The sequence below is a fragment of the Adiantum capillus-veneris genome, chromosome 26, assembly GCF_014529385.1.
Source record: "Adiantum capillus-veneris isolate H3 chromosome 26, ASM1452938v2, whole genome shotgun sequence".
NCBI classification, from domain to species: Eukaryota; Viridiplantae; Streptophyta; class Polypodiopsida; order Polypodiales; family Pteridaceae; genus Adiantum; species Adiantum capillus-veneris.
Genome location: NC_140956.1, coordinates 83,754,450 through 83,763,986, shown reverse-complemented (window position 1 = coordinate 83,763,986; position 9,537 = coordinate 83,754,450). Strand labels below are relative to the sequence as shown.

Here is a 9,537-nt window from a genome sequence, read left to right as displayed (position 1 = left end):
CTATTAGCACCAACTTCTCTAATGTGAATGTCACACAACTCTCTCTTATATCATGTGTGACCACGGTAGTCTCCTTTGAGAAGAAGTATACCACATGTTGATGGACAAATTGTGCATACAACATCTTTGCAAACTGCAAAGCATAATCTACGTTGTGCCATGGATGCTTAAAGACTTCCAAGTAGATATTCTCAACGCTTTCTTTGATCTCTTGGTGTTGACAACTTGATACTTTCACTAGCCTTCCTTGATTGTGTGTCTTTACATGGCCATATTGTCTTGATCATTTTCTTGGTCACTTCTTTTTTTATATCCTTCCATTGCATATGGTTTGGGTTTGCCTATTTGGATAGCCAACAAGTTGCGCATGTCGCTTGTTGTGTTGACATGCCATGTGGTAGAGACTTCATGCATTGAAATGCATTAAGATTTTCTTGGTGATGATTTATTGGGATAGGTTGTGCATCATCTATTTTGTCTTGCTCAGCCATGGTATCTCAAAACTGCAATTCACAAATAGACAAATATTAAACAACTGGGACAAACATTGTTCTCTTGAACATCTCCTCTTTCATTGTTTAGCTCAAAATGTTTATCAACCATGACAAGATCGCATCATACCATAGAAATCAAAATGCATAAACAAAGTAATCAACCCAATTATAGATAGTTGTCCAAGTGAAAAAGCATTCAAAAAATAGAGTAACCAATACAATTATAGATAATTGGCCCAAATGAAAAACAATTTATGTGTATAGTAATCAACACAATTGATTATAGACAGTTGGTCCAAAGGAAAAACCCAGATGAAAAATCAGAACAAACATTTCTAAATTTTAAGTGTTTATGCCGGAGAAATAGTCGGTGTAAGATCAATGAGAGGCCCTTGAATAGGGTTAGGATCTATCTTTAAATTCTCTTTAAAAAAGAACCAAAATATTAAAAACTTTTGGCCTCATTTTCTTCCATGTGTCCACCTTTTGTTGAATGGCTTATAGAGTATCGTGGTCAGGGTGACAAAACACTTCATCTTTGAAAAATAGTCTCCTAGCAACACTCCACAAATCTATCAACATCTTGTATACAAAATCAAGCACACATATATCACTAACCTTTGTGTAGGCATCACTACATTATGGATCATAGATTTTTGGAGCAATCTATGGACTCTTTGAAATTTCATATTCTCTTGCACGCTTTGCCTCCAAAACTATTGTCAAAGTTTTAGCTGTATTATATACATCATTAGTTGGCACCCACTTGGTTGGGATTCTAAGTATCATGTCCCAATCGATAATGCCAATGCAAGATTAATTTGTTAGTGTAAAATCTAACATTATATTATATGGATGTAGATCGCAATGTACAATGCCAACTGAGTGAGCAATTGGATGCCGTCAACCAATGCATGAAAAATGGTTGGCATTTGTTCAATCACCATTTTGAGGCACACATGCTCTATCTCCGATGCTTGTTGATTTGTTGGGGCCAGTTTCTTTCAACCATATTGAAGTTTGTGCATGCAACTTCAAAATGCACCTTGCAAGAAAGGTACTCGATACATCAAGTCTTTCAACCATACTAGAGTCTGTGCATGCAACATTGAAATGCACCTTGCGAGAAAGATACTTGGTACATCAAGTGTCCCAACGAGCCTCCAATATAGTATGTAAACAGTCATGATCCATGGAGCCTCTGTAATGAAACCAATGCATGAATGTAATGTTTGCATGCCTTACTTTGTCAAGAAGTTATTGAACTTTTATTTTTTCCTCCGTTATAGCATTTGCCTATGTAACTTATGTGTTCTGGAAAGAAATAAATGTTCTCAATGGTCTGATCTAATTTTGGTACCTTCTACTAAGGCGGGGGGGGGGGGGGGGGGGGGGGGGGGGGGGTCACTTAATAATTATGTGACTATCACGTGAGTGCAGTAGACGAGCTTATTAAAGTTCTTTTCTTCTCATGTTGTCACATACAAAAGGGTACCATAAAAAGGAATTGGGAAAAGATATAAAAATTTAATAGGAAATGGGTGTACTTTATTTGTTAAAAAATCACAAACAAGGAGTTTAAAAAATAGCCCTTGAACACTTTCATGGCAGATAAAATTGAGGCGGTTACGCACTTTCTTCAAAATTTCTTGGTTATAGTTGAAAAACACAGCAAAATATGTACAATGTTGAGGTCACATGGAGGTGGATAGTACTTCCTTGAGGCATCCACTATTACAAAACCCTCTATATATATCACCTGCTTCAAGTTACATTTAAATAACCCCTCTTCACATACATATTTTCATGAGTTAAATGCCCCTTCTTCCTTTAAAACCTATAGAATTTTGTCTAAAAGTGATGTTTAAGAACCCTTTTTATCGATGTAACATCTACCTTTATTGAAATTAAAAAAACTCTCTTGGTGAACTCACATACTCATAGAAAAGATGGTTTTGGGGATGATGTGAATGATAATGTGGCTGCACAATACGATAGGTTTTGACTGGTCTTCTACAAAGTCATCTAGTTCAGGTCATGCTGAGGATCTATGGAGTGGCAAGTTAGATGAAAGAGTAAGTCCTAGAAATATGTCAAATGTATCAAAAAAAAAGAGAAAGAAAATAATGAAAGGGCCCCAAGGATGCCAAATTTGAGTGAGTCATGGTCAGGTGATCCAATTGGCTCATTATGAAAAAAATAATAGATCAAAAGGGCCTTATAAGTAATTGGGTTACTGTGCTAAGTTGTTGGTGATTAAGGGAACATAGAATACCACGAGTGGTTTTGAGCTACTTTAAAAAAAAGTCTCTTCTAGAAAAATAACATGTGTAGGTCATTTTGATGTGGATATTGGAAAAGGACTTCAATGGATTAATTTCAAATTTTGGGTTGTTCAAAATCCAATGCAAAAATAGAAAAACGTTTAAATCTCAAAGGCAATAAATATAAACCTTTAGATGGCTGAAATTGAGAAGTAAGGGCCACAAGCCTCCAAAAACAAATGAACTAATTGATAATAACTAGCTAAATTCTAAAAAGAAAAAAGTATAAGGTGTGGTAGTGTTCAAGAAAGGTTTGCGTCAGCTTAGACTTGAGCCAATTGACAATCAAAGGTAACAGTTGCAAACCAAGGTCAAGGAAAGAAAAACCTGTAAAATATACAAGAAAATAGTTCGAAAATCCTATAAATATAGAAAGTTCTACTACTATTTTCCGTTTGCATCTTGGCAAGGAGGAAACCCTTTAGGAAAAAAACTTTATTGAACACTAGGGGTGTGAAGAAGCTTTCAAGTGGAAAGGCTCGAGAGAAAGGGTTTTCAGATTTGAATGAAATAGACTCTCTCTCTATACTCAAATGGTTGGTCTCACATTTAAGGGTTTGCAAGCTAGGCTATATCACTCCTATGGTACAGATTGGGAAAAGGAAATAGATGCAAGCATTGTATGGGTGAGTATGGTCTCCTCTAACAGAGAAAAATATGCTTAATTTGTCATTGGGGGAACTATAGGAAAGCCTTTTTTATTGTGAATCTAGTGATGGACCATGAAGTAAAAAGCATGTTCTGTTCGATTTTCCAAACCTAATCTTGATGTCACTCCGTCCATCTTGATTTTCTTCAATGAGTCTTTTGGACATCATACTTGTCTCTCTTAGAATTCTAGGAAACTAATACTGAGAGCTTTGGTGATTCTTTAGCTAAAAACTCTGGCCATGCCCATAAACTTAATAGGAAGTCCTCTGGACTCAAGGAGAAGGGGCATGTAAGCTAGTTGTATCTTCACTTGAGAAAGTTACAAGAAAATGCTTTTGAATGTTTTTGGACTCTTTCCAAGTGGAGAGAGAGAGGGAGGGGGCGGGGGGGACCAAGGGGGGGAGAACAAGCTATGATGCAAACAATGACATCTTGTGGTTGTCACCCTCTTCCTATTGGCCACTGCAAACAATGACATCTTGGGTTGTCACCCTCTTCCTATTGGCCACTGCAGAATCAACCTTAATCTAAAGGGGCCCATTTGGGGTTCGGTTCCTTCTAAAGGAGGAAATTCTTGATGAGGAGTTTGGTATGGTCTTTGTTGAAGACTTCCGGTGCAAGAAGGTTGCAATTATAATGTACGGTTCTCGACATTGATCTTGGACCACATCGATCGAGGAGAGCAAGAAATCCTATGTAGGGATTGATTTGACAGTTTTATGGCTCGGCATTGTGCTTTTATGGCGAAGATTGTGTAGGATATGTAGTTTATGTATTTTAAGGATGCCATTGGAGATCCAAACAAAGATCGAGCTATGGATGAGAACATGACTGCCATGGATGCTAATGAAACACAATTAGCAGAAAAGATACAAGGTCGATAAAACTTGGGAAAGTTTTACACATGCACATGCCCCTTAATCAATGAAAGCGCACCAATGTCATAAGAATTTCAACAATGTCCACAGGTGCTATCATAACATGTTTGAGAAGAACGAAACTAGACATCTCTAGCATGCCATAACCAATGAGAAAATTAGAGTAGAGGAGACATATTAGCATGACAAACTCTATGTGTGTGTGTGTGTGTGTGTGTGTGTGTGTGTGTGTGAGAGAGAGAGAGAGAGAGAGAGAGAGAGAGAGAGAAAATTTACATTGCGCGCGCAAATCGGCGAACATCCCAAACATCTTCGACGGTCACGACGAGCAAAGATGCCCCACTCATTACATGGGTAAGAATGACGTTGATGATGTGGTTGGTGCTGGAGGGATGGCTTTATCACATTGAACAATCTGGCTTGCGGGCTGTAAATATAATTGGGTGCAACCTCAGCTCGCTAGATGATGCTAGCACAAGTCCCCCATCGGTATATATAATACAGTGTAGAATATTGTTGTTCTCCCAATCCCAAATGAAGTAGATAGCGGCTAGTCTACTTTGGGTGACCAGATATTGAAGCTAGAATTTCTCGCCGCTGAAGGTTTGGTGGAAGCGCCAATCCGCGGGCGCCACGTCGTAGAAGGTGAGGGTGCGGCCGTCGCTGGTGGTGACCTGGAAGGAGAGGCTCTGGCCATCCAGCCGCGCATTGCTCTGCCAATTCTGGCCCCAGTTTCTGGTCATGGCTTGCCATCCCGTGCTCGAGCCCTTGACGGAGACGGAGTGCACATCACCCACTCCTACCACATTCGTAATGAGGACCAGGTTGAAGTAGGCGTGACCATTCATGGTGAAGTGGATGCCACCCTTCTTGGCACAGGGCACCCGGCGGTACTCCATAGGCACGATGCCGCCCCTGTAAACTCCAATCTTCTCAAAGGCTGGCTACGCCATGTTGAAGTGCTGGAGAGGTGGGTTGCACCAGCCGCCCGCATTGTTGGGCAGGGCATTGTTGGGAGGACACAGATTGGTGGCTGTGATCGTCATCGATTCTTCAGCAATGCACCCACAAGAAGTTTTAGAGTTTTTCACACTATAAAGTCACATAAGGGAATAAATTCACACTATTTTTACCACAAGTCACTTATTTTTCCTTCGTGAGAAATGATGTGGATATTTTTTGGAGGACTTTTTCTCTCGTGTGAAACTTTTCCACACTAGAAGTCACATGAATGAAAAGTTCCGTCCACTTTTCCCATTAGGGAAAATAATTCACTCAAGGACTTTTAACATTCACAGTTGTGAAATATATTTCTCACTTGTTAGTCTCTTAACTTTTTATAATTCAACATAATAATGAGGAAAATTTCAAAAAGTGAGGGCAATATTAGAGAAATCTACTATTAAAGGCATTTTCAATCTTGCGAAGAGGGACATATCCATAATATTGTAACTCCTTGCCACTACTAGAAATTGAATTGTTTTTCTGTAAAAGTGGTATTGCTTGTGCCTATTCTACGTTGCCTACTCGCTTGTCTTAAAAGAAAACTGGCCATTACTATGAAATATTCGCCGTAAGTGGGAGCCTCTTTCTTTCTTTCTTCCTTCCTCCCTCCTTGCTTGCTGCCTATCGCCCTCCCTTCCTCCCTCGTCGACTGCTGCCTATCACCCTCCTTCTAAACCATGCGAGCACATGGCAGCCTCCCCATCATGTCAACCTGCAGGCCAGTGTGCCACCACTTGAAACTCGCTAGCACATGGAAGACATACCACATGGGAACATGTAGCCCTAGTAGTACCGTTGGCCCATCACCTTCTGACTATCTGCCACTCGCATAGGCTCCTTTGTTTTCACATGTCGAGGAGAAGAAGGTTTCTTGCCTTATGAAAACTTGAGTAATGGCCCGTCTAAAATCGGAAAAATCTCCACACAAGCGTGCACAGAGAGAGAGAGAGAGAGAGAGAGAGAGAGAGAGAGAGAGAGAGAGAGAGAGCTCTTTCTTTTGAGGTTTCCCCAAATGTCCTTAATTGATCTCTTTACGTAACATGACCTCCTGCCAAACAAACACCATCACAAACAAAAGATTCATCACATTCATTACAAACTCCTATCATACTACAAGATTGCCACATTTCACAACTTGATATATGCTACTTATGTGCTTTATTTCTGTTATATCTATATGTTTCATTCAACCATAGAAGTGATGTTCCCTTGTGCAATGGACTTCACTTTTCTTATTGATCAATACATTGTTCCTTGTAATAATGTTCACATTGATTACATATCAATACACTGTTCTATGTTGAAAAATGTCTTTTCATTAATGACATGGAGAGCAAAAAATTAGCAGTTGCAAACTAACTTCAAACCACTCCTGCAAGGCGAGCAACAAGTTACAACCCACACAAAATAAAAACCTCATCTCTTGACCATAATTTCCTATACAATGGTTATATTAGCCCAAAAGACACCAATTATACAATCGAGACAGACACTTCCAATTTAACAATCACTTGCCAGCATAGAGACAATTGACACCCTATCCATGAAGGTATCAAAACAAGTCATCCTATGCATCCAATGTATTATTATTTTTTTGGGTACAAAACAATTTGCAGAAATGGACTAACAACGAACATACATATTGACACCAGCTCTATGGGCAGATCAAAATTTAGTTCATTGTGCAGGTCAAATTTTAGTTTATAGTTCATCATACCCAAAGTTAATTTTATGCCAGTGAAACATCAATCTTTCAGGATCTTGTGTATGATTGTATGAATTTGATGCGCTACTCTAGTCTTACAATATTACATTATACAGCTTTGAAAGGCGCATCAAGAGCAAATGGCCATGACAAGTGATGCACTCGGCTATATCAAAACTAGGTGAACCACCAACATTCAATACTTGTGCTCGTAGTAGATAAAAGATCCTCGGCCTCATCACAACATCAACCTTTATACCATAGATAAAGTCAAAGCTTAATTTCATCAAAGATGACTTGGTTTGCCTCTTGCATGATGTAACCAGTAGTGTCACAGTTGGATTCCACAGCACTAAAGGGGTCATCCAAAAGATAAATATATGCATCACTATACAAAGATCTTGCAAGTTGGATTCTTTGCTTTTGCCCTCCACTCATATTCAGACCTCGTTCTCCAATCTCCGTAAGATCACCGAAAGAAAATCCTTGAATGTCTTTTTCAAGGGAAGATGCTCTTATTGCCTTCTGATAGTGCTCCTTCTCATAAGGCCCACCGAACAAAATGTTATCCTGAACTATGCCACCTTGAATCCAAGCATTCTGCGATACATATGCTACCCAACCAACTACTTCAACCTACAAAAATCCAATGGACGTCCGACATGCAATTTAACAGACTGACTTGTTGGCAAGACTGATGACTCAAAAATTAGCCAAGAAAACCAACCCTTGACAAACAGAACTTTATCATCTACATAATCATGGACTAGACGAGTAAACTATGAAATTATGCACAAGGAAAACATTCAAAATGTAGCTCCAAAACTAAATTTTTCCCCCTCCTTCAGATGACTTTATCTGATGTGAAATGAACACAACATTGGCATCCCTTCAAGAACAAGCTTCCAAGGTTTCCAAGGTCTAGAATTCTGTAAGCTTCCTCTCATTCCAGGCTTAATCTTCATTTTTGGCTATCTCACGGCTTTCATGCATGCTGGATTCTGGCCCTAAAGTCCCTGTGCCACTGACTCTCCCTAAAGTTCCTAAGTCACTGACTCGTCATGCTAACACCCATGAAGTTTCTGTGCAAAAATACGTGCTCCCAAAGCCACAGCATGCCACTAGGCAACAGGTGGTGCACATGAAGTAAATGATGAAGTTGATTAGAATCCCCTCCACAAGCATCCATAAGAGACCACAGACCCCAAGACACTGCTGGGGATGCCTTTACTGGCAATGTCAAGAGGCATAGAATAATGGCCGAATCATTTGAATGAATCAAGTCATTCATTCCTTTCCATTTTGCTTTCAATCCTGTTTAAGCTCCCTCATAATCCTGCTGCCTTCTTGCGGCTTGTCCCTGTCATGGGGAACAGCATTGTCCATACTTCAGCTCCACCGAAGCACCCTCTTCTGCTGCTCCCACCACCAGTCTTGCTAGCACGACAACAACAATACGTGCCTTTTCATTTACCACCATTGTCCCACAAAATAAAAAAGGAAGAAAAGAAACAAAAACAAAAACAGAGAAAAACCCACCACTAACAAAAAGCACACAAGTTATCAATTTTGCCCAAATGCATTAATTGCGTCACTGTTTTGATCTCTTACATACCTGTTTTGATCTCTTACATACTTGCATCGACCTCAGGAACTTGGTGAAACTAAACTGTAAATAAGTCACCTAAGCTTTTGGCAAAGTCCAACAAGAAACATATATTTGCTTACATATCAAAATCATTGTTTGACAAAACTGCTAGTGCAAGTATTATGCACCAGCTAACAAAAATAAAATAGTTTCGTTGGATGATCGAACAATCCATAGTCAAGTCGTCTTAGGACTGCAATGCATAGAATTATCTACAAACAACCATAAGAGAGAGAAGTAATATAAACATGATTCCACGACAAAATAAAGAAAAACAACAAAGTAAAATAGATGTATTCTACTGAACATAAGTTAAATACCTTGCATAACCTTGTAGATATGTTTCCAATCCACCCACTCTTGTCCATGTTCCTCATCTTCCCATGCTACAAGTGCCCTTTTGTTGTCCATATCCACACTTCTCACAAATGCATTGCTATTCAAATCTTGAGTCTGTCTTGCAAGGAAAAAGTCACCCTCCTCAATCCATTGCGGGATACACCCCACCTCTCATGGACATACTAATCTCGAGCAAACTTTGGAGCCGCTAGTTTCATAGAGTATCTCTTCTTCATCCAACCTTGTACTAAGCCAAAAAAATTTGCATTGCAAACAATCAATAGGCAAAACTATGAGAGCGCAATTTGTCTTCAAGCTTTTGCGGATAAGACACATTCCAGAGATCCCATCGAGTGTCTCAAGGTTGTCTAGTAATCTATTCACCATGATAAAGACATTCACTTCCCCGTCTTGTTCATGAGAAAATATTTTCTTTAAACATCCCCTGAAAATGATGTTATCTCCTTGTGTGTTGGGCACTTGGATGACCACA

The 9,537-nt window shown here is 39.4% G+C and overlaps 1 pseudogene; it reads right to left on the bottom strand.

Annotated features, from left to right (window-relative positions):
- Nucleotides 1-4,928: 4,928 nt before the first annotated feature.
- On the bottom strand, nt 4,929-5,261 carry LOC147423747 (expansin-A2 pseudogene; annotated as a pseudogene).
- Between the last annotated feature and the right edge of the window lie 4,276 nt (nt 5,262-9,537).